General features: G+C 41.3%; 1 protein-coding gene across 2 annotated transcripts in view; it reads left to right on the top strand.

Annotated features, from left to right (window-relative positions):
- The window catches only part of LOC139755392 (uncharacterized), a 338,128-nt gene that overhangs the window by 43,193 nt on the left and 272,159 nt on the right, over positions 1 to 22,776 (top strand). The window lies entirely within an intron of this gene.

Raw genomic sequence — 22,776 nt, 5'->3', positions numbered from 1 at the left:
CTGAAATGTGTTGAAGCTGTGCAAATGAGTCGGGAGGCAGAAGGCAGAATGTAATACGAATGAAAATAGATGAATAAGGAAAGTTATTTTGACGTTTGGGGGAAAGAAATTGAGAATTTTGGGATATATTTCGAAAGAAACGAGTTATTCTTAAAGAAACGATGTTTTCCTAAAGAGTTGCTTTAATTCCTAAAGGAGCGATTTATTCCTAAAGAAACGATGTTTTCCTAAAGGTTTACTTTAATTCCTAAAGGAGCGATTTATTCAGAAAGAAAAGATGATTTCCTAAAGGTTTGCTTTAATTCCTAAAGGAGCGATTTATTCCTAAAGAAACTATGTTTTTCTAAAGGTTTGCTTTAATTCCTAAAGGAGCGATTTATTCCTAAAGAAACGATGTTTTCCTAAAGGTTTACTTTAATTCCTAAAGGAGCGATTTATTCAGAAAGAAAAGATGTTTTCCTAAAGGTTTGCTTTAATTCCTAAAGGAGCGATTTATTCATAACGATGTTTTCCTAAAGGTGCGCTTTAATTCCTAAAGGAGCGATTTATTCATAACGATGTTTTCCTAAAGGTGCGCTTTAATTCCTAAAGGAGCGATTTATTCCTAAAAGGACGGTTGTTGGTAGATGAGCGAAGCTTGAATGTAGCTTTCCGTCTTAAAAAAACCGACAAAATGGTCGAGGCATCAGATGAAGACGGCGGTCACATCTCTTTCTGCAGGGATGATGTGATGGCCATGGCTGCCAATGCACAGTGAGAGAGAGCGTATGTGGTCATAAGAATTACTGTTATTACATGAAGAAGGTGTTGAACATTCATCGGCTGGGGAGTTCCACTGGCCATACACGGTCTTGCAGTTAAGCCATAGAGTTGAGAGTGTGTTTACAGAGCCCAGATCACCTCACACGACCAGCCAGCCTTGCTAGCATGGTAGTCATGTATGGGGTAGGAGTTGGCATAACAGAGATGATTTCGAATCTTGTAGATGACGTGGTCCAGGGTAGATAAAACACCCTTGTTTAGCTTTCCGTTAAATGGTCTGCATTGGGTTGTTGATGGTGGACTGTTTTTTTTGTGCACTGTAGGTTTGATAATATGATAGTCTCGGTGTTTATGTGTTGATAATTCTTTTTTATTACCATTTGTATAGCACGAGTAAGAGGAATGGGAAGGGGAGGAAAGGGGTATCTACACTAGTAATGCCCCAATTCTTGAACTCAATACATTCTCTATGTATGCTGTCAATGCTGTCAATGTTCACAGCTTCATTCATTTCCTTCATTGCATTCGTCCACTACTGTGAGGTATTTCTTTCCATCTTTTTTTCCAACATATTTCGTGGTTGATTTTAAGTTGGGAGGGCCTCTGGGTTGTTGTTCTGTTTTTGCATGTTTCGAAAACTTCACAGATGACATTTTCTGACTGGTTGAAAAAAAATTTAAGATGGTAAAAGATAAAAGATGATCAGATTTGTGTGTTTAACCATATAGGTCGAATTTCATGTGGATTATATATATATATATATATATATATATATATATATATATATATATATATATATATATATATATATATTGTGGAAAATGGCTGAATCGATTGTAGTGAAATTAAGAAAAAAAAATTTCATGGACATTAGTGTATCTTTTGCGAAGAAATATTAGAATTAGTTTAGTTTTAACGAACGGAACCACATTTCTTACGAAATAGATCTTTGATTTGTATCTTAAGTATTTTTCTACGTATATAATTTTCTTCGACTTGTCAAAATTTCCTCTCTATACACACATACATACACACACACATACATACATACACACATACACAAAGGAAAGGCTGGTTGTCGAGAATATGAAGAACAAGAACATTCTTTGTACTTTTGAACTGTCCTGTATCGTGCGTCATAACGAATCATTATAGCCATTCGACCAGACTTTGGTATAATTTTCATATATAATTGAAAAAAAAAATTTGATTTTTCATTTATTAATGTAATTTTTCCCGCCCCCCGACCAGTGATCTAACATTATATATATATATATATATATATATATATATATATATATATATATATATATATATATATATATATATATATATCTAAAGTTTCATTCATGATATATTTGCAATTTTTTTTTTTTGCGATATCTTCCTTTCCAAAAAAAGAAAAAATTGTAGCTCGGATTAAGGCAAAATTAAATTATACTAATTTTTTCTTTTTTTTAAGGAATTTTGCAAGACTCTGGCATGAGCTGAATTTATCCAACTGTAATATGAATATAACAGAAACAACACAAACCCATGGAGGTACTTCTCCTTGCTTGGAATTATAATTTTTGAAGCCGAAGGTCGAGCGCGTCGAAAAGTTTCCGCGTTGGTCACACTGCATTCGACTGGTTTACGAAGGAAGAGAAAGAAAGAAAGATCGTAATGAAGGCAGTCATCACTCGTTACTCATTGATGACAGATAGGTAATATTTCTTTCTTTCTTTTTTCTTCTCTTTTTTTTCAATAGGAGCGACGAAAGCTGCTCATCTGGCGAGGAGGAGCAGCGGAGGGAGGTCAGCACACAGTTGTGCTTCTGAAGCCATCGGAACCACCGCCTTGGCAAAACAAAATGGCGGACACACACACACACACACACACACACACACACACACACACACCCCGGCTAGAGCGAGGGTGTGGCGTCTGTTTACGGCAAGGTTAGCACAAGAGAATATTGTCATCCAGCCATTTTTCTATATACTTTTTAAAGACATATACGAATTTTGGCACATGAGAGATGTAGTTATTATTGATAGATTATGATGAAGGCAGTTGTTTATATGGATGTGTGTATGATGAGCCATTTTTATATATACCTTTTAAAGAAATATACGAATTTTGGCACATGAGAGATGTAGTTATTATTGATAGATTATGAAGAAGGCAGTTGTTTATATGGATGTGTGTATGATGTCTTGAGAGAGAGAGAGAGAGAGAGAGAGAGATCGACGTGTGGACGCGAGCCGGCCCATGTTAATTTGAGGCGTCCCGTTGGCAGCCATCTTATTGTTGGCAGAAACGTGACTGACATCAGCTAGTCCCCTCCTCTTCCTCCTTCCCCTTTCGTTTGACAACACCATCACAAGCCGGGCGGCGCCAACCCGGGCTTGGCTCTTCCCTGCTAACTGCCGACCTATCCTCGTTTGTCCGTAACGAGGCAAACGATGGAGAGAGAGAGAGAGAGAGAGAGAGAGAGAGAGAGAGAGAGAGAGAGAGAGAGAGAGAGAGAGAGAGAGAGTTATACCAAGATGTCTTTCTCCTTACGTAAAAAAAAAAAAAGAAAAGCTTCGTTCTAGAGGAGTTGTGACGTTCTCGCCTACTGGTGTATGATACACACACACACACACACACACACACACACACACATATACACACACACACATATACACACACACACACACACACACATATTATCGATCGTGCTTTCTGAACACGTAAAGGAAGAAAGGAAGGAAGGAAAAAAAAAAGAAAAAAAAAAAGAAGGGGTTGTAATAACCACTATTATCAGAGTAAATTACCCAATTACACCCCCTCCCCCCCTCTTCGCGTCGCAATGACTCCAACGTACGGGGCGCGCCCCCTCGCGCCCGGGTTGGCAATACTGATCCCTGATGAGCGAGCGAGAAGTCGGAAATGCCTGGCGTGGTTGCCCGTGGTACCCCGTTACCTCGACGCGACGCTCCCGCTCGCCCGTTACGTGGCACTGGTTACCGGAGGAACCACGAGTGAGGAGGGCGTGGTCACCCCTGTGGTAGGGGAGGTGGCGAGGTGTGGTGGAGGTGAGGGAGGTGGGTGAGGTGTGGGGTGGGGGAGGAGCGAGAGGGTGTGTGGTGGGTGGAGGTGAGGTTAGGGGGTGCACAGAGGCGGTTGGTGTGTGTGTGTGTGTGTGTGTGTGTGTGTGTGGTGGGGAATATTTCCTGCGTTGTTTGTCTGTTTCTCTCCTCTCCTCCCGTCTGGCCCGCCCGCCGCCGCCCCCCCATCCTTCTCATTATTTGTCTCCCCCGACGGACGCCGAGGCCAGCGTTGTGAGTGCGCTCGGGCCGTCCGTCTCGGCCCTTCGCCTGTGTGTGTGTGTGTGTTTCTTCTCAAGTTTGATCTCCAGAGCCGTTCCGTATCTTTCTCTCGTTTTTTGTTTTTTGTTTTTACCTGCCGGCCACTCAGCGTGGACACGCCAAACTGCTGTGTATATGTATGTGGTGTGGTGCTTTCAGTACAAGGCAACCCAGGGAGGGAGAGAGAGAGAGAGAGAGAGAGAGAGAGAGAGAGAGAGAGAGAGAGAGAGAGAGAGAGCAGCATCATCGTCCCCAGCGTCTCCTTAAAAAGTCCCTTTTCATGGTAGTTATATCATATATATATATATATATATATATATATATATATATATATATATATATATATATATGTATATATATATATATATATATATATATATATATATATATATATATATATATATATATATATATATAATTTTCCTCTTGTCACTTTTAGATTGGACGTCTTGTTAAGCAGCATATGGTGAAGATGTAAAGGCGTAAAAAAAAAAAATGGAAATATGTTTCAATCGACTTTAAATTCTTATTTATCTATTTAGTTATTTGTTCATTCTTTTTTTTTACAGGACGTTTGAAAGGATGTCACGGGGAACACATTGATATTGGCAACATTACGTTATTTGATATTTTGCGTTAACATTCCTAACGTTATCAGCCTTTCAGTATCATTGACATGATTCCGTAAGGATTTCCAAGCTGGGGAGAAATACGATTCTAACTTGTTCTCGTAAGAAATGACTGTCTCAACTCCTTGAGGAAGACGGTTCGGTACTTTGTTACGATGGCGTATCTTTTAACCTAACCATCGCATGTTTACCAGATGGCGTCCTAGCTACGTCTCTTCGTTGTTTATCAACTGACTGTTATATTTCTCTGTTGTGTCTCCCCTGATGATGTGATTATTACACGAAAGTGCACTTGGGGACTTATCGTGTTTCATTTTCCTCGTGGACTCAGAGGAATATATATATATATATATATATATATATATATATATATATATATATATATATATATATATATATATATATATATGCATATATATATATATATATATATATATATATATACATATATATATATATATATATATATATATATATATATATATATATATATATATATATGTTTCTGATTATCTGGTAATGTATTACGGGAAAGAACGTTCTACATAATAGGTCACAATTCTTAAAGTTTCTTTACTATTTGATATAATTCCTTTCCGTTTCCATATTTCCCTTCATTGTATTTGCTGTTTCTTCAGTTAGCTAGTTGCATTCATTCACGGCATCAATACTCATAGAAATATTAGTTATAGAATATTGTCTAACTTCTTTTTGATTCGTGTTGATTCTCGTGTGGTCACAGACTGGCACTGATGTGTATATATATATATATATATATATATATATATATATATATATATATATATATATATATATATAATCACAAGGAAAATGAAACACGATGAGCGCCAAGTGCACTCTCGTGCAATAAGCATATCGTTGGGGGAGATACAAGAAGATAATACTTTCTTGTATCTCCCCTGACGAATTGATTATTACAAGAAAGTGCACTTGGGGCTTATCGTGTTTCATTTTCCTTGTGGTTATCAGCAAATTCGAGATCACGCCCACCACTATTACCTACAGCAACATATATTTGTTTCTATAAAGTTTTTATGTTATACAAGATTACAATGATACCTCAAATTTCATGTTCTTTTTCTCGTTGCCAGGAGACTGCATCTATGAATTGATAGATTACTGTATTTAGTACGAGATTATATATATATATATATATATATATATATATATATATATATATATATATATATATATATATATAGGCTTGGTGGCGACGAAATGGATGAAGGCAGCAAGTATGAGTATGTAAATGTGTATATATGTATATGTTTGTGTATGTATATGTATGTATACGTTGAAATGTATATGTATGTATATATGTGTGTGGGCTTTTATGTATATATATATATGTGTTTGTGGGTGGGTTGGGCCATCCCTTCGTCTATTTACTTGCGCTACTTCGCTGACACTGGAGACGGCGATTAAGTATAATGAATAGATAATATATATATATATATATATATATATATATATATATATATATATATATATATATATTCGTTTGGGTAAGGAATGTGGTAGGTTCAACATGTCCTATGTGTTTCTCTCAAACATGTTTATTTTTAACATTATAACAATAAAAATCTAACACCCATATTAACTAGAGTTGTAGACTAAGGAAGTAAGGACTTTGCGATAGATTCAGCGGGGAGTTTAAATGTTCAAATTTGCGATGAAAACATCAAAAGATAGCTAGATAGATAGATAGTTCTTATTGCTATTTTTTTTTTCTTTTTAAGAAAGTGAATCGTTCTTATTCTTATTTTCTTTTTAAAGGATATGAATCGCACATCATCAGCTGGCTTCTGTGACTTATTAGGGTTATCAGTTTTGTGTTATATGGAGACTGTCACGTTTCTCTCATTCTCGTGTATCGTTATTTTCAGATTTCTGTTACATTATGAGAGTATTATCAGATTTCCCGCACACGGTCTGGGTGTTTTAGTCTTGAAAGTTGAATGAGTTTCTTTTATGAAGTGATTGGACAATCACATGTTTACCAAATGGCGTCCTAGCTTCGTCTCTTCGATGTATATCAACTGACTGTTATATTTCTCTCTTGTGTCTCCCCTGATGATGTGATTATTACACGAAAGTGCACTTGGGAACTTTTCGTGTTTCATTTTCCCCCGTGGACTCATAGGAATATCTTGATCACGCGCAAAATTGTGATCCTTTCCAATATATATATATATATATATATATATATATATATATATATATATATATAGCCATTGAGTATACCAGTATATTTTAACAGTTTGATGTATGATGCAGAAAAAAATTATGCAAGTGTACGTGGCGAAAAGGCGATTCCGGGCGTGGAGATAGAGGAAGTAACATGTGAAAAAAAATGTTCTTGACCATTTTTTTTTTGAATTGTAAATATCTACTAAGAATCACCTTCCTCAGGTCACAGTCCAATTGTTTTCTCGTCTCGGCTTGAACAAACGTGTGAATAAGTCGGTTGGGTAGTTGGGCTCTGGGACTGTGAACTGCCAGGGTCACTAAGGCTGTTAACGTCAAGTTAAAACCCGCCAAAGTCGAAAATAAAAAAATTGTCGAACAGCTTTTCCAGGTGTTGAGTGGAATTCTAAGACCACAAACACTTTCACAATGTGCATGGACTACGATGTGCCTTATTTCTTTTTTATTTTGTTTTTCAACTGCCCCAAATTACTGGCGTTCTATTTAAATGCTCCGTCCTTATTGAGAACTTAGAACTCGCAGCCAGAGTTCTTTGATATATATATATATTCCAATGAGTCCACGGGGAAAATGAAACATGAAAAGTTCCCAGGTGCACTTTCGTGTAATAATCACATCATCAGGGGAGACACAAGGGAGAAATATAACAGTCACTTGATATACATCGAAGAGACGAAGCTAGGATGCCATTTGGTAAACATGTGATTATCCAAAACCAAATATATATATATATATTTCCATTATATCTGACAAGCCACAAGTTATAGAAAATCTGTGTTCGAAAACAGCGCACCTTGAAGAGATCTTGTGTTGCCATGTCAGACATTTGAGAAAACAAGTTTTTCTCCCCGAGCCTAGATCAACTCTTGTGTTGTTCCCACTGACATGACCCGATGTAGTTGTGTTTCATTCGTGATCAACCATTATGTCCTGTGAATTGATCGATTCCATTACCTATTACGGACTGAATAATGATCATGTGGTACATATATCTTTTTTTTTCCCCCTGCAGAAACATAATCGCGAGACACGACCCACGTTGAGGAAACACAATGGAGAAAATATTCGTTGTTCTTATTGGTATATTTATCTTTGATGTCTGTTGTACGTTTCCCGCCTTAGCGCGGTAGCGTCATGGGCGGAATACTGAGCCTTAGGAGCAAAAAGAATAATCTTGGCTCCTTCTTCCTCCTCAATAGCTCCTTCTGTTGGAAAGTAGTCATACAGGGGGAAGGATTTTCAATCTCTCGATTTTTTTATTTTTCCTAATTCAGTTATGGGAAAGTTAAGCTTATTTGAGTGGGACGGTGGATACATTAGCTTTGTGAAGATGTAATGATTGGTTGTCGCTTTTATATTGGCAAGAGAGATGCATCATCGAAAGCGTGTATGTATTTGAGATTTTGTTTAGTTGTGCGTGCGTGCATGTGTTGCCAACCTGGACCTTTTTCTCTTCTTTTTTTTTCCTTGTCTACCTCTCCATATGGACTTGTTTTTGTGGATCACTACTGCAAGAATAGTACATCGTAGACTGTTTTTAAAAACCCTACACAGGATATATATATATATATATATATATATATATATATATATATATATATATATATATGTATATATATATATATATACATATATATATATATATATATATATATATATATATATATATATATATATATATATATATATGTGTGTATATACGCTACCTCGCTAACGCGGGAAATGGCGAATAGTTTGAAAAAAAAAAAATATATATGTATATACTCCTTTCTTAACCACAGGGGAATGGAACACGATAAGTTCCCAAGTGCACTTTCGTGTAATGAACACATCATCAGGGGAGATACAGGAAATATGTTATATGCATATGTATGTATGTATGTATTTATATGTATATATATTTAAACTTTTCCGTGTATACGAAGCAGGACATTAATTATATCATGAGGCAGATTTTAAAAAAAGAATTTCCATTCATTGACCGATTTATCTGGCCAGAGCCAGAGCCGAGCGTGTGTCGCCGGCTCGACCGCTTCCTCGTCGACGTGTTTACGCCGCCAAGGCAAGCGGGTCGTGAGAGCCGTCCACGTCACACTTTGATCAACATTACCCCGAGAGATCATTTATTACAGTCTCTCTCTGTAATACACGAGAAATGATTTATTACAGTCTCTCTGGGTAATACCCGAGAGATAATTTATTACAGTCTCTCTGTAATACACGAGAGACTCATTTATTACAGTCTCTCTCTCGGTAATACACGAGAGATAATTTATTACAGTCTCTCTGTAATACACGAGAGACTCATTTATTACAGTCTCTGTAATACACGAGAGATGATTTATTCCAGTCTCTCTGTAATACCCGAGAGATAATTTATTAGTCTCTCCCTGTAATACACGACAGATGGTTTATTCCAGTCTCTCTGTAATACACGACAGATGGTTTATTCTAGTCTCTCTGTAATACACGACAGATGGTTTATTCCAGTCTCTCTGTAATACACGACAGATGGTTTATTCCAGTCTCTCTGTAATACACGACAGATGGTTTATTCCAGTCTCTCTGTAATACACGACAGATGGTTTATTCCAGTCTCTCTGTAATACACGACAGATGGTTTATTCCAGTCTCTCTGTAATACACGACAGATGGTTTATTCCAGTCTCTCTGTAATACACGACAGATGGTTTATTCCAGTCTTTCTGTAATACACGACAGATGGTTTATTCCAGTCTCTCTGTAATACACGACAGATGGTTTATTCCAGTCTCTCTGTAATACACGACAGATGGTTTATTCCAGTCTCTCTGTAATGTACAGATGTGTTCTGTAATGTTTTCTGTCAGCTGTTGATAGGATCAGATCTTTTTTTTTTGTGTCCTTTTTTTTCCTGACTTTTTTTTTCTTATTTTCCTGACTTTTATTTTCTTATTTTTTTCGCCTGAGTTGGTCTTATAAGCTTTTTTTTTTTCCTTTTGACATTTTTTTTTTATTTTTTGTTTTGTCTTTGTTGCATACTGATGATGATGATAGTGTTATTGGTGAGGGAGACCTTGCGTTACCTCATGGCCTCGCTTTTTTCATTTCAGAAATTTTGTTTCGTTATCAGTTTTTCATTTCAGAGATCTTGTTTCGTCATCAGTTTTTCATTTCAGGGATTTTGTTTCGTCATCAGTTTTTCATTTCAGGGATTTTGTTTCGTCATCAGTTTTTCATTTCAGAGATTTTGTTTCATCAGTTTTTCATTTCAGGGATTTTGTTTCATCAGTTTTTCATTTCAGGGATTTTGTTTCGTCATCAGTTTTTCATTTCAGAGATCTTGTTTCGTCATCAGTTTTTCATTTCAGAGATTTTGTTTCGTCATCAGTTTTTCATTTCAGGGATTTTGTTTCGTCATCAGTTTTTCATTTCAGAGATCTTGTTTCGTCATCAGTTTTTCATTTCAGAGATTTTGTTTCGTCATCAGTTTTTCATTTCAGGGATTTTGTTTCATCAGTTTTTCATTTCAGAGATCTTGTTTCGTCCTCAGTTTTTCATTTCAGGGATTTTGTTTCGTCATCAGTTTTTCATTTCAGAGATTTTGTTTCGTCATCAGTTTTTCATTTCAGGGATTTTGTTTCGTCATCAGTTTTTCATTTCAGGGATTTTGTTTCGTCATCAATTTTTCATTTCAGGGATCTTGTTTCGTCATCAGTTTTTCATTTCAGGGATTTTGTTTCGTCATCAGTTTTTCATTTCAGGGATTTTGTTTCGTCATCAGTTTTTCATTTCAGGGATTTTGTTTCGTCATCAGTTTTTCATTTCAGGGATTTTGTTTCGTCATCAGTTTTTCATTTTAGGGATTTTGTTTCGTCATTAGTTTTTCATTTTAGGGATTTTGTTTCGTCATTAGTTTTTCATTTTAGGGATTTTGTTTCGTCATCAGTTTTTCATTTCAGGGATTTTGTTTCGTCATCAGTTTTTCATTTCAGAGATCTTGTTTCGTCATCAGTTTTTCATTTCAGAGATTTTGTTTCGTCATCAGTTTTTCATTTCAGAGATCTTGTTTCATCAGTTTTTCATTTCAGAGATCTTGTTTCATCACTTTTTTTTTGTAATTTGTTTGTAATTTTGTCTATAGAAAAAACAAAAGCCATTTTCCCCTCTCTCTTTTTTTTGTAGTTGTTTTACAACGATGTGTTTTCATAGCTTCATTGCTACAAGGGTCTTATAGCACTTTCTTCTCTCTTTTTTTTTTGTACCTTTATTTCACCTTTAGTTTTACGTCTGTGTTTGACGTCATAGGTTTAATTGTCAGGTTTAATTGTTTTATAATACCATCCGCGTAGCGTCTTTTTTTCAGCTTTTGTTTTTTTTTGTTGCTGTTGTTTTTATGCATCAGGTTTAGCTGTGTTTTAGTGCCGCCTTTCACGTATTTTTTTTCAAATGACTCGCGTGGGCGTTTTTGTAAACGATGTTTGATGATCCTAACTGCCGGTCACACGTCTCAAAATTTGCATAGTTGCAAGTTCGAGGTCATTGAGTTACTGTGTCTCAACACGATGTTTTGTGGAAAGAAAAAAAAAGGTGAGGGTTATGGATATTTTTTTTTCTGATGGTACTACCCTTGGATATGATAAATTTGGCCTTTGACCTGACCTGACCTGACCCACCGCCCTTTTTTCTAGGTCAAAGGTCAGGCCATCATCATGTTCCATTATTGGCACCATTGCGTTCAAAGGGTCGTGTCTCTGTACTCTCGAGGGTCGTACTCTAATGGTCGTACTCAGGTGGTAACGAACCGTGCAATTATGCTCAAGGGTCGTACTTTCGTGCCTGAAGGACGTACCGTCGTAGTCCCACTGTCGTCGCACCCGTCGTGCTAACAATGTGTCGTCCGTGCAAGTGTGCTCAAGGGTCGTACTTTTTCGTGCCTGAAGGTCGTACCGTCGTGGTCCCAGGGTCGTCGCACCCGTCGTGCTCACAGTGTGTCGTGCCCTTCGTACTTAAAGAGGTCGTACCGTCGTGGTCCCAGTGTCGTTGCACCCGTCGTGCTCACAGTGCGTCGTAACCGTCGTACTTAAAGAGTTCGTACCGTCGTGCTCAAGGGGTGTTGGCCCCCGTTGGTGGATTTGAGCATTACTGGGAATTTAAACGCTTTAAATGATTCCCTGCGTGGATAGTGTAGGCATGCTGGGTGTTTTTTTTTCCCCCTGCCGTGAGGGATATTTCCCCAGGGCACAATGACGCCACATGATTTCTCCCACCCTGCCATGCAGGTATATTTCCCCCCCCCTTTTCTTCTCGCTGATTCCATTTTCTTTTATATCCTTGCGTCCAGCAGGGGAAGAAAAGAGTAAATCGTGGGTGTCGTACAGTACAAGTTAGTATGCATTGGACTTCACTTTTTTTGGGAAAAGAATAAAAAGGTGGTGTCTATTGATTTTTTTTTTCTTTTTGAGTTATGATTTTGATAATCGAAAGAAAAAAAAACAAAGAATATGGACGATTATCTTGCACTTAGAAAAGAAGTGAGGACAGTAGCGTCTTCTTTTACACACACACACACACACACACACACACACACACACACACACACACACACACATACAGCTACGCAGAAGCTGGTCAAGTTATGAATTGAGAAAATGAGTACTGTAGCCTGAGTATAAACTGCGGAGGAATTGCTCATGCGCGTACGACTGGGCACAGACAAGAGGAGAAACATAGTAAAGAATGCCCAAAGGCGAGAGAACCGTACAGAGATAGACTATGGAGGAGATAGAGACAAGAGACGATACTGTGGCCAGCCTGTAGGTAAAGGATAGAACACTGCAACGTAAGGAGGTATATGCGGGGAGACTTTGCAAAGGGAACTGTGGACGAGGCCAAAGACTCTAGAAGTTCCCCATCCGTCCATCAGGAAATTATTATCGGTTAAGGAGCAGGTAGTCAGGATGAGGGACTGCCAGGGTAGAACGAATGAGGATAATGAAGGATGTATGTAAAGAGCTGAATGATATACGTCTTAAAGCGTGTTTTCACAGATGGACACTATCACTCCACCGTCAGCAAGGTTGCATTTAGGAGCCTTAGCAAGTACAGAAGTTGACAGAAATGACATAATCTGTCTTGGTTATGAATGTGATCGTACGGATGTTCAAACGACTCAGAAATGCCTTCATGGTCGTCATTGAAGTGTCTCCGTAAGTGTTGAGGGGAAATGTGCAAGAGCACTTGCTAGGCCACTCGAAATATAGTAGGTCACTTGAGGAAGGTGTGGTTCCAGAGATGTGGAAGAGGGCAGCTGTCGTGCTTATGTTCCACAAAGATGACCTGGAAATTGCGCCAATTCACAGTTCGGTCTCCTTAGCAATATTAGGTTGCAAGTCTTTCGTAAATATTACTTAAAAAAGATAAAGGAATGTTTGCATAGTAGAATGTCCTTCCCTAAGAGACAACACGGCTTCAGGGAAAGGAGCTGATGTATTACAGATATCCTGTCATTTTATCCTACGGTGAGCGCCATCTCCGGCCAGAGATGGATAGGTAGACTGAGGGTTCCTGGACTGCCAAGAAAGCCTTTGACGCTATACCCTTGGGAGGGAGAGAGAGAGAGAGAGAGGGGGTGTGTGTGGGGGGGGGGGTCTCATGAAAATCCTAGGGCTAGAGGCAGTGATACGGGGGCGGAGTTCTTCACCGGATAGATATATGGTAAGAGGAGCCAAGCCTTCAGGTGAAAGGAAGAGTCTCGAAATGGATTTTAGGGTCACCAGCGGTGTACCACAAGGCTCGGCCATCTCCGTCCAGAGATGGATAGGTAGACTGAGGGTTCCTGGACTGCCAAGAAAGCCTTTGACGCTATACCCTTGGGAGAGAGAGAGAGAGAGAGAGAGAGAGAGAGAGAGAGAGAGAGAGAGAGAGAGAGAGAGAGAGAGAGGTTTCATGAAAATGCTAGGGCTACAGGCAGTGATACGGGGGGCGGAGTTCTTCACCGGATATATATATATATGGTAAGAGGAGCCAAGCCTTCAGGTGAAAGGAAGAGTCTCGAAATAGATTGTGGGGTCACCAGTGGTGTACCACAAGGCTCGGTCTTGGGACCCACTGCTGAACGTTCTTGGTGAACGCAAATGACTCGGATGATGGACTGGACTCCCACCTCAACATGTGAGGTGATGGTGAGAGATAACGACGCTAAGGGCAAGATATTGAGGATGGTGACGCAGTGGTAGAAGAAGGCCTGGAAGCGGTTATGACCAAGCGGTCCCCCGCAGGGAACCTGTACGTGAAGGAGACCTACGTTGTTGGGTCGATCTCATGTGTAACCGGTGGCCAGCGCTGAGACATCAGGAGAATCGTGAAAGCGGCAGACTTGTCTACTGGCAAATATTAAAATGACATTTTTTCTTTATTTTCTTTTTTTTTTTTTAGCAAACTATTCACAGCGTACAATGGACTAAACCCGCCACGTTTGGTCCCGGTGCGCACCAGACTGAAAAATGCACACACGCAAAAAAAAAAAAGAAAAGAAAAGAAATCTGATGTGAGAGAGAGAGAGAGAGAGAGAGAGAGAGAGAGAGAGAGAGAGAGAGAGAGAGAGAGAGAGAGACCTCTGAGAAGGGCATCTGAAATGGTCCTTGAATGAAGAGAGCTGAGGGGGCAGTGAGAGGCTGGGAGCCACGCATTTTTTTCCACCACGGAGGAGAGAGGAGGGAGGGAGAGAGAGAGAGAGAGAGAGAGAGAGAGAGAGAGAGAGAGAGAGAGAGAGAGGTGAGGGGGGGGGTTTATGGATGACCTACTTCCAGCCCTTCAAGTTTTATGTGAATCAGTTTTGACGACGTCGACAGTGAACAGTCCTTAGATGCGATGCCAGAGTGACCACAGGCTGTTAAGCAGGGAGCTTGTTAGACAGTGGATGTAAAGAGGCTTGTTTGACAGGAGGGTAAAGAGGCGTGTTAGACAGGAGGGTAAAGAGGCGTGTTAGACAGGAGGGTAAAGAAGCTTGTTAGTGGATGTAAAGAGGCTTGTTAGACAGTGGAGGGTAAAGAGGCTTGTTAGACAGTGGAGGGTAAAGAGGCTTGTTAGACAGTGGATGTAAAGAGGCTTGTTAGACAGTGGAGGGTAAAGAGGCTTGTTAGACAGTGGATGTAAAGAGGCTTGTTAGACAGGGATGTAAAGAGGCTTGTTAGACAGTGGATGTAAAGAGGCTTGTTAGACAGTGGATGTAAAGAGGCTTGTTAGACAGTGGATGTACAGAGGCGTGTTAGACAGGAGGGTAAAGAGGCTTGTTAGACAGTGGATGTAAAGAGGCTTGTTAGACAGGGATGTAAAGAGGCTTGCTAGACAGTGGATGTAAAGAGGCTTGTTAGACAGTGGATGTAAAGAGGCTTGTTAGACAGGAGGGTAAAGAGGCTTGTTAGACAGTGGATGTGAAAAGGTTTGTTAGACAGTGGATGTAAAGAGGCTTGTTAGACAGTGGATGTACAGAGGCTTGTTAGACAGGAGGGTAGAGAGGCTTGTTAGACAGGGTGTGAAGAGGCAGTGTTCCAGTGTAAGGGTGTTAGACGAATGGAAGAAACTTCAACAGGCGATTCAAAGAAATGGGAGGCCCCCACCCCCCCACAAGTATAAGACTCTCTTCCCTCATTTTACAGATAGGTAATTATACAATATTTTACACACACACACCCACACACACACACGAGTGTAAGCCCCCTTCCCCTCCGTACAGTGCAAATAGATGATTAATGAGAGATGCAAAATGAAAGACTTAACATATGTGACCTGATAGCTAGATTAGCATCGTGAATTTGCCTTCATAACACCCAGGGACCATTCTGATTGGCTCCTGAGTCTTATGACGTCATGATGTAACGAACGTGTCGCGACGTCACACCGTAACGTTAGTGACGTAACACCATATATATATATTTTTTTCTCTTTTCGTTTTACGGGTCATGTTAAAATTTCGCCTGGTGAATGTGGCACGATTTTACTTTCACCTTTTCTTTGATAGACAGGCACTTCCTCAGCTGATCTGTGACGTAAGGATTGCACTGATCATTGATTGGCTGAGAATCTCTGACGTCAGCGTAACGTCGACTTGCGATTCGTCAGGGTTGTGACCAGTCATGCTCCTTTTTTCCCCCGCCTCTCTTTCCCCGAGCTGGTTTTTATTGAATATATTTTTTTTCTTCCGCAGTAATGACAGGGGAAGGAGCTAATGCGTGCTCTCTTTTGCATACATGTAAGGGATATATTTATTCACACTCTCAGAGTGTTCTTTGGTATCTAAAGGGAAAAGAAATGCTGAAATACTCATGACAGTGTTACAGTAAGTGTTACGGTAAGATACAGGGACAGTGTTACGGTGAAATGTGGGTACAGTGTTACAGTATGATACGGAGGTTACAGTCTTACAGTGAAATACAGAGATGGTGTTTATATTGGTCTAACTCGCATATCGTTCCTAGATTCTTGCTCTAGAACGTATCTATGTCCTACGTTGTCCATAATAGGTGTTCTAGTAAGCTCCTTACTCATCACGGCGCCTGGGAGATGGGAGGTTGTAGCCTGAATTAGTAGATGTAGACTATGTAGACTATGTAGACTATGAAAGCTATGGTTAAGCTCTGTGTTAGAATAATGTAGACTATGGTTAAGCTCTGTGTTAGAATAATGTAGACTATGGTTAAGCTCTATGTTAGAATAATGTAGACTTTGGTTAAGCTCTGTGTTAGAATAATGTAGACTATGGTTAAGCTCTGTGTTAGAATAATGTAGACTATGGTTAAGCTCTATGTTAGAATAATGTAGACTTTGGTTAAGCTCTGTGTTAGAATAATGTAGACTATGGTTAAGCTCTATGTTAGAATAATGTAGACTATGGTTAAGCTCTATGTTAGAATAATGTAGACTTTGGTTAAGCTCTGTGTTAGAATAATGTAGACTATGGTTAAGCTCTGTGTTAGAATAATGTAGACTATGGTTAAGCTCTATGTTAGAATAATGTAGACTATGGTTAAGCTCTGTGTTAGAATAATGTAGACTTTGGTTAAGCTCTGTGTTAGAATAATGTAGACTATGGTTAAGCTCTGTGTTAGAATAATGTAGACTATGGTTAAGCTCTATGTTAGAATAATGTAGACTATGGTTAAGCTCTGTGTTAGAATAATGTAGACTATGGTTAAGCTCTATGTTAGAATATGTTAGAATCTTTAGGTTACTTCTTAATCAACGATGATTTTTACCTTAAAGCTATGTATCTTCTTTTGTGTGGGTGTGTGGGTGGGATGGGCGCGTAGTGTGGGCGGATGGGTGGTTAAGAGTGCGTGTGTGAACGTCTGGGGTGGAGGTGTGGGTGTGTCGTGTGTGTGGTGTGGTCTGGTTATGTGCCTGTGTGAACGACTAGTCCCGCGAATACTTGACCGGTTTAGCACGATGGTACGATCCCTGAGTATAAAGGTACGACCCACGAGCACGACGGTACGACCCCACGAGCACGACGGTACGACTCTTGAGCACGACGGTACGACCCACGAGCACGACGGTACGACCCCACGAGCATGACGGTACGACCCCACGAGCATGACGGTACGACCCCACGAGCATGACGGTACGACCCCACGAGCATGACGGTACGACCCCACGAGCATGACGGTACGACCCCACGAGCATGACGGTACGACCCCACGAGCATGACGGTACGACCCACGAGCATGACGGTACGACCCCACGAGCATGACGGTACGACCCCACGAGCGTGACGGTACGACCCACGAGCATGACGGTACGACCCCACGAGCATGACGGTACGACTCTTGAGCACGACGGTAGGACCCTTGAGCACGACGGTAGGACCCTTGAGCACGACGGTAGGACCCTTGAGCACGACGGTTCGACCCTTGAGCACGACGGTACGACCCTTGAGCACGACGGTACGACTCTTGAGCACGACGGTACGACCCTTGAGCACGACGGTACGACTCTTGAGCACGACGGTGCGACCCTTGAGCACGACGGTACGACCCTTGAGCACGACGGTACGACTCTTGAGCACGACATAACGACCCTTGAGCATGACGGTACGACCCTTGAGCACGACGGCACGACCCTTGAGCACGACGGGTCGACCCTTAGGTTAGACGACCTGGCCGCCATCATAACTCATGGGTCGTACAGTCATGCTTGTAAGGGTTTTCAGCTGCGTGACAACACGACCACTGTGGTCGAAGGGATTTTTTTTTTTATTCATTTTTTTTTTTTTTTACTCTCCTGCACACCACGCTGCTGCTGCTGCCACCAGTGATAATGAAAATTGCTTCACTGTGTGTCATCACTGGAGAGAGAGAGAGAGAGAGAGAGAGAGAGAGAGAGAGAGAGAGAGAGAGAGAGAGAGAGAGAGAGAGAGAGAGAGAGACCGGATGACATTTCCTGCCCCACCCTTTTTCGCTCATCAGGCGTCATACGCCCTCCACCGGTGTTCCAGCCCACCCTCCGCCACCCAACCAGCCCACCATCTGCCTCTCATCAGACCCACCACCTGCCAACAGCCACCACCATCCCACCCTCGGCCACCCACAAAAAGATTAATCCCGGCAAAATCAACTGGTCGTGATGACTTCTGTCCTCGAATATTGAGGTGAGTACGACGACAAAGAGCATGCCGGATCACTGGAATATTCAGCAGCTCGCTACCAGAAGGACAAGAGGTGGCGAGCTACTGGAAGCAGAGTTCCGAATTACTGGAAGCACAGTGGTAGATTACTGGAAGTCCAAGGATATAACACTCATCATTAATGAAAAAGCAACGAAAAAAAACCACAAAAGGTTCCTCATCGACCTTTGCTTTGGCTCTGGACAAAATTCCAGAAACAGACTCAAAAGAAATTGTGAAAGATTTAGAATAACTTGAGTATCAATATAGATTCCATAATATGAGATCATGAGTAACGAGTCTGACGTAGTTTTATGATGAAAACGTGGAACAACTAAGATTCAAAAGCTTTTTTTTTTGGCGAAGTAACACATCATAGATTATCAAGTGATATCAAAGCTCTTGTCTTGGATAATCGACTTTGTGCGTGGCAAGAGCACTGGCTCGCAGACAGAGAGCAAGTAGCATCATAAACTGGGAAACGTACTGGCAAGGGCAGTAATACTTGAGACCGGGTATGGTCTTCAGAGTCATCCTAAACACCTTAGGAAGGTGTTGGATGTTATTACACGAGTCATGGTCACAGGATATTGTTGCAAGCCTTAATAGTAGACCCATGACGGTCAATAGAGTTACAGCCTGGCCAGCCATCTGCTTCAGGGTAAGGTACAGGGTACCGCAAGGTTCAGTCTTAGGACCTATACTTTTTACGACCTGTGCTTTGTGATCTGGAAACAGGATTCACCGGTAGAATTTATAACCTCTGCTGGTAATACAGAATTAGGAACTAAAGCCCAGACAAAGGAAGAGTGTTTGATGATACGAGATGACTTAGATAAATGGTATGCTGTAGCCAAGAGGGTATGGCAAATGGACATCAGTGTAGACAAACGCAGAGTGATACACTTTGGCGATAAATATGTTGGTTACAAATGCAAAGCGTTCGGTATGATATTGCCAGAAGTACACGAAGAAAAAAGCTCCTGTTTGGAGTAACAGTAAGGAAAGAGCTGAAACATGCAAGGCATTGCCTAACTGTGTCAGGATTCATAGCTAGAAATATGACTTGTAGTAGGCAGGACACAGCGCTTTCTACAACGGCCTGGTCAGACCTTACTGAGAATGCGTTGTCCACTTCTGGTCACTGATCAAAGATGAAGTAAAACTACAGCAATGCTGGAAGAGCAGTAAAACTATTTCTATTTTCGATTTCTTTCAGAAATATACCTTATGAAGTGATGATTAGAGGTTAATATTATTTTCTGTAAGAGCACAGATTTTAAGGCGTTCTGATAAATGTTTTCAAAATACTAAATGATTTATACAGCAGAGTGTCTTTGCATCATGTGGAGTTATAATGGCCAGAAATAAACCACAGGTAGATGAAATACACACGTAGGTAGATTAATTTTTTTCCCAGCCGTAGCTGCGAAATATTGGCATGAATTACCACCTGTGTAGTCAAGGCGATGACATATTCAACTCACGACGAGACGAATACTCTAATGATACTAAACGTTCATAGGTTAAACGTCTTCATAGAGGAAAATGTAATATGTACATAAAGCCTTCTTTTTTCTTTTTTCAAATTTGAGGTCCTTCTCGGCGTTGAAACTAGGTGCTTCCCAGTCACACTTTCCCCTAGAATTCCATTATCAGTATACTCTCCATACTGCACGTGACAGTTCCATAACTATTTTCCTACGTGTGATATACTGGTGATGGGAGGGTGGGTTGGGGGTAAAGTCTTCTGCAATACCGTCCTGTCTCCATGTTGTACAGATTAGGAACGTAGGATCGTATAAATGGCCTCAATCCGATAGCCTCGTCGCAGACCATCTGGTCTTCTGATCTCTAGAGTCCTTCCCACGTACCCACCCTCTGCCGCCCCACAAACCCACACCCTCTATCGCCTTCTGACACTCCTTTGGTGTTCTCAGAACAGACCCCTACAGCTTCTGGTGGACAGGTTGGTTCCCCCCATTTGGAATGATCACCATTTGGTATAGACCTGTGGTTTATTAGCTGGTACATATACCCTTCTGCTTATTGATATACCTGCCGAACCATCTGCTGGTCTTCTCTCTCGTCCATCTGCTTCCGTGTCTGCTAGTTTACCTTATAATCTCCTTGATTGTTGACCTGATATAGTCTACCTCAGGCTGCAATTGGGAGTTTACTTGTTCCTGTGCATGCGTTTGTATCTGATTGTGTTTACAGTCTGTGTTAGGTGGTGGGTTGTTTTGATTTTCTAACAACTTTCTCCGACATGCTTGTTTATGTGATTTTCTGCTTGTTTACCAGGTGATCTTCCTACTTATATACCTGGCGGGTTTACCTGCTGTTCTACCTAATCTTTTTTCCTGCTATTTTGCGCGTTGTAATCGGTGGTTTACCTGGTGATCTACCTACTGATACACCCATTGGTTTACCTACTCAGTGTTCTCTTCGTTGGTCAACCAGGTGATCTACTTACTTATCCATTTGTTGATGTGCTAGGTTGACGGAGGATGTGTTTGTAATGATAGGGTGGTGGTGTTAGGGGGTCTTACAGCAGTGTCCATGGCGGCCATGTTGGGGATTATAGTGAGGGTGGAGAGAAGGACGGGGGAAGGAGGAAGAAGTAGGGAGATAAGGGATGAAAGGGAGAGAATGGAGGGAGGGAGGGAGGAGGAGGAGAAGGAGAAGGAAGGAAGGAAGGAAGGAGCCAAGGAAGACTGAGCTAAGAAGAGGGAAAAGATGAAATGAATAGAGAAGAAGAAAGAAGAAGAAGAAGAAGAAGAAGAAGAAGAAGAAGAAGAAGGTGTGGGATGGGGGGAGAGGAGATAGAGAAGGAGGGGGTGGAGGTGTTGACTCATCGTCCCTAAGCACCAGACAGGCTCTCCTTGTCTTCATGTCTTAACCACATCCTACTTTCTTGGTAGCTGTGGCCCTCCCAACACTAAACCCACAGAGAGACAAAAAGAAAAAAAAAATCTATTTTATCATATTGATAGTTGTGGAAATTGTTGAATATCATTATTCTCTTTTTCATAGGGCACTCTTATTGATGGAGACTATATGGTATAATACGTTAATATAGTTTTGTGTTCAGGTTGCGGCAATGCTTGGGTGAGAAAGTAGAATAGATAAGTCCAGACGGTGAAGGATGTGCTAGCTGACGTGTAGGGTAACACAACAGACGCGAGTCTGGGGGATCTTTTTCGGTATGAGGTCTCTCGCTTTCGAGTATAAACTGCCTGGGACCCAACAGCTTACCCTTGGGAACGCCATCTTACCAGTGACCTCAAGAACGCCAGCTTACCAGTGACCTCAGGAACGCCAGCTTACCAATGACCTCAGGAACGCCAGCTTACCAGTGACCTCAGGAACGCCATCTTACCAGTGACCTCAAGAACGCCAGCTTACCAGTGACCTCAGGAACGCCAGCTTACCAATGACCTCAGGAACGCCAGCTTACCAGTGACCTCAAAGAACGCCAGCTTACCATTGACCTCAGGAACGCCAGCTTACCAGTGAACTCAGGAACGCCAGCTTACCAATGACCTCAGGAACGCCAGCTTACCAGTGACCTCAGGAACGCCAGCTTACCAGTGAGTGACCTGAGGAACGCCAGCTTACCAGTGAGTGACCTCAGGAACGCCAGCTTACCAGTGACCTCAGGAACGCCAGCTTACCAGTGAACTCAGGAACGCCAGCTTACCAGTGAGTGACCTCAGGAACGCCAGCTTACCAGTGAGTGACCTTAGGAACGCCAGCTTACCAGTGACCTCAGGAACGCCATCTTACCAGTGACCTCAGGAACGCCAGCTTACCAGTGACCTCAGGAACGCCAGCTTACCAGTGACCTCAGGAACGCCAGCTTACCAGTGAGTGACCTCAGGAACGCCAGCTTACCAGTGACCTCAGGAACGCCAGCTTACCAGTGACCTCAAAGAACGCCATCTTACCAGTGACCTCAAAGAACGCCATCTTACCAGTGACCTCAAAGAACGCCAGCTTACCAATGAACTCAGGAACGCCAGCTTACCAGTGACCTCAGGAACGCCAGCTTATAAGTGACTCAGGAACGCCAGCTTACCAGTGACCTCAAGAACGCCATCTTACCAGTGAGTGACCTTAGGAACGCCAGCTTACCAGTGACCTTAGGAACGCCAGCTTACCAGTGACCTCAGGAACG

Source organism: Panulirus ornatus, chromosome 19 (genome assembly GCF_036320965.1).
Source record: "Panulirus ornatus isolate Po-2019 chromosome 19, ASM3632096v1, whole genome shotgun sequence".
NCBI lineage: Eukaryota > Metazoa > Arthropoda > Malacostraca > Decapoda > Palinuridae > Panulirus > Panulirus ornatus.
Note: the sequence above shows the minus strand (reverse complement) of the source record. Positions and strands in the feature narration are given on the sequence as shown.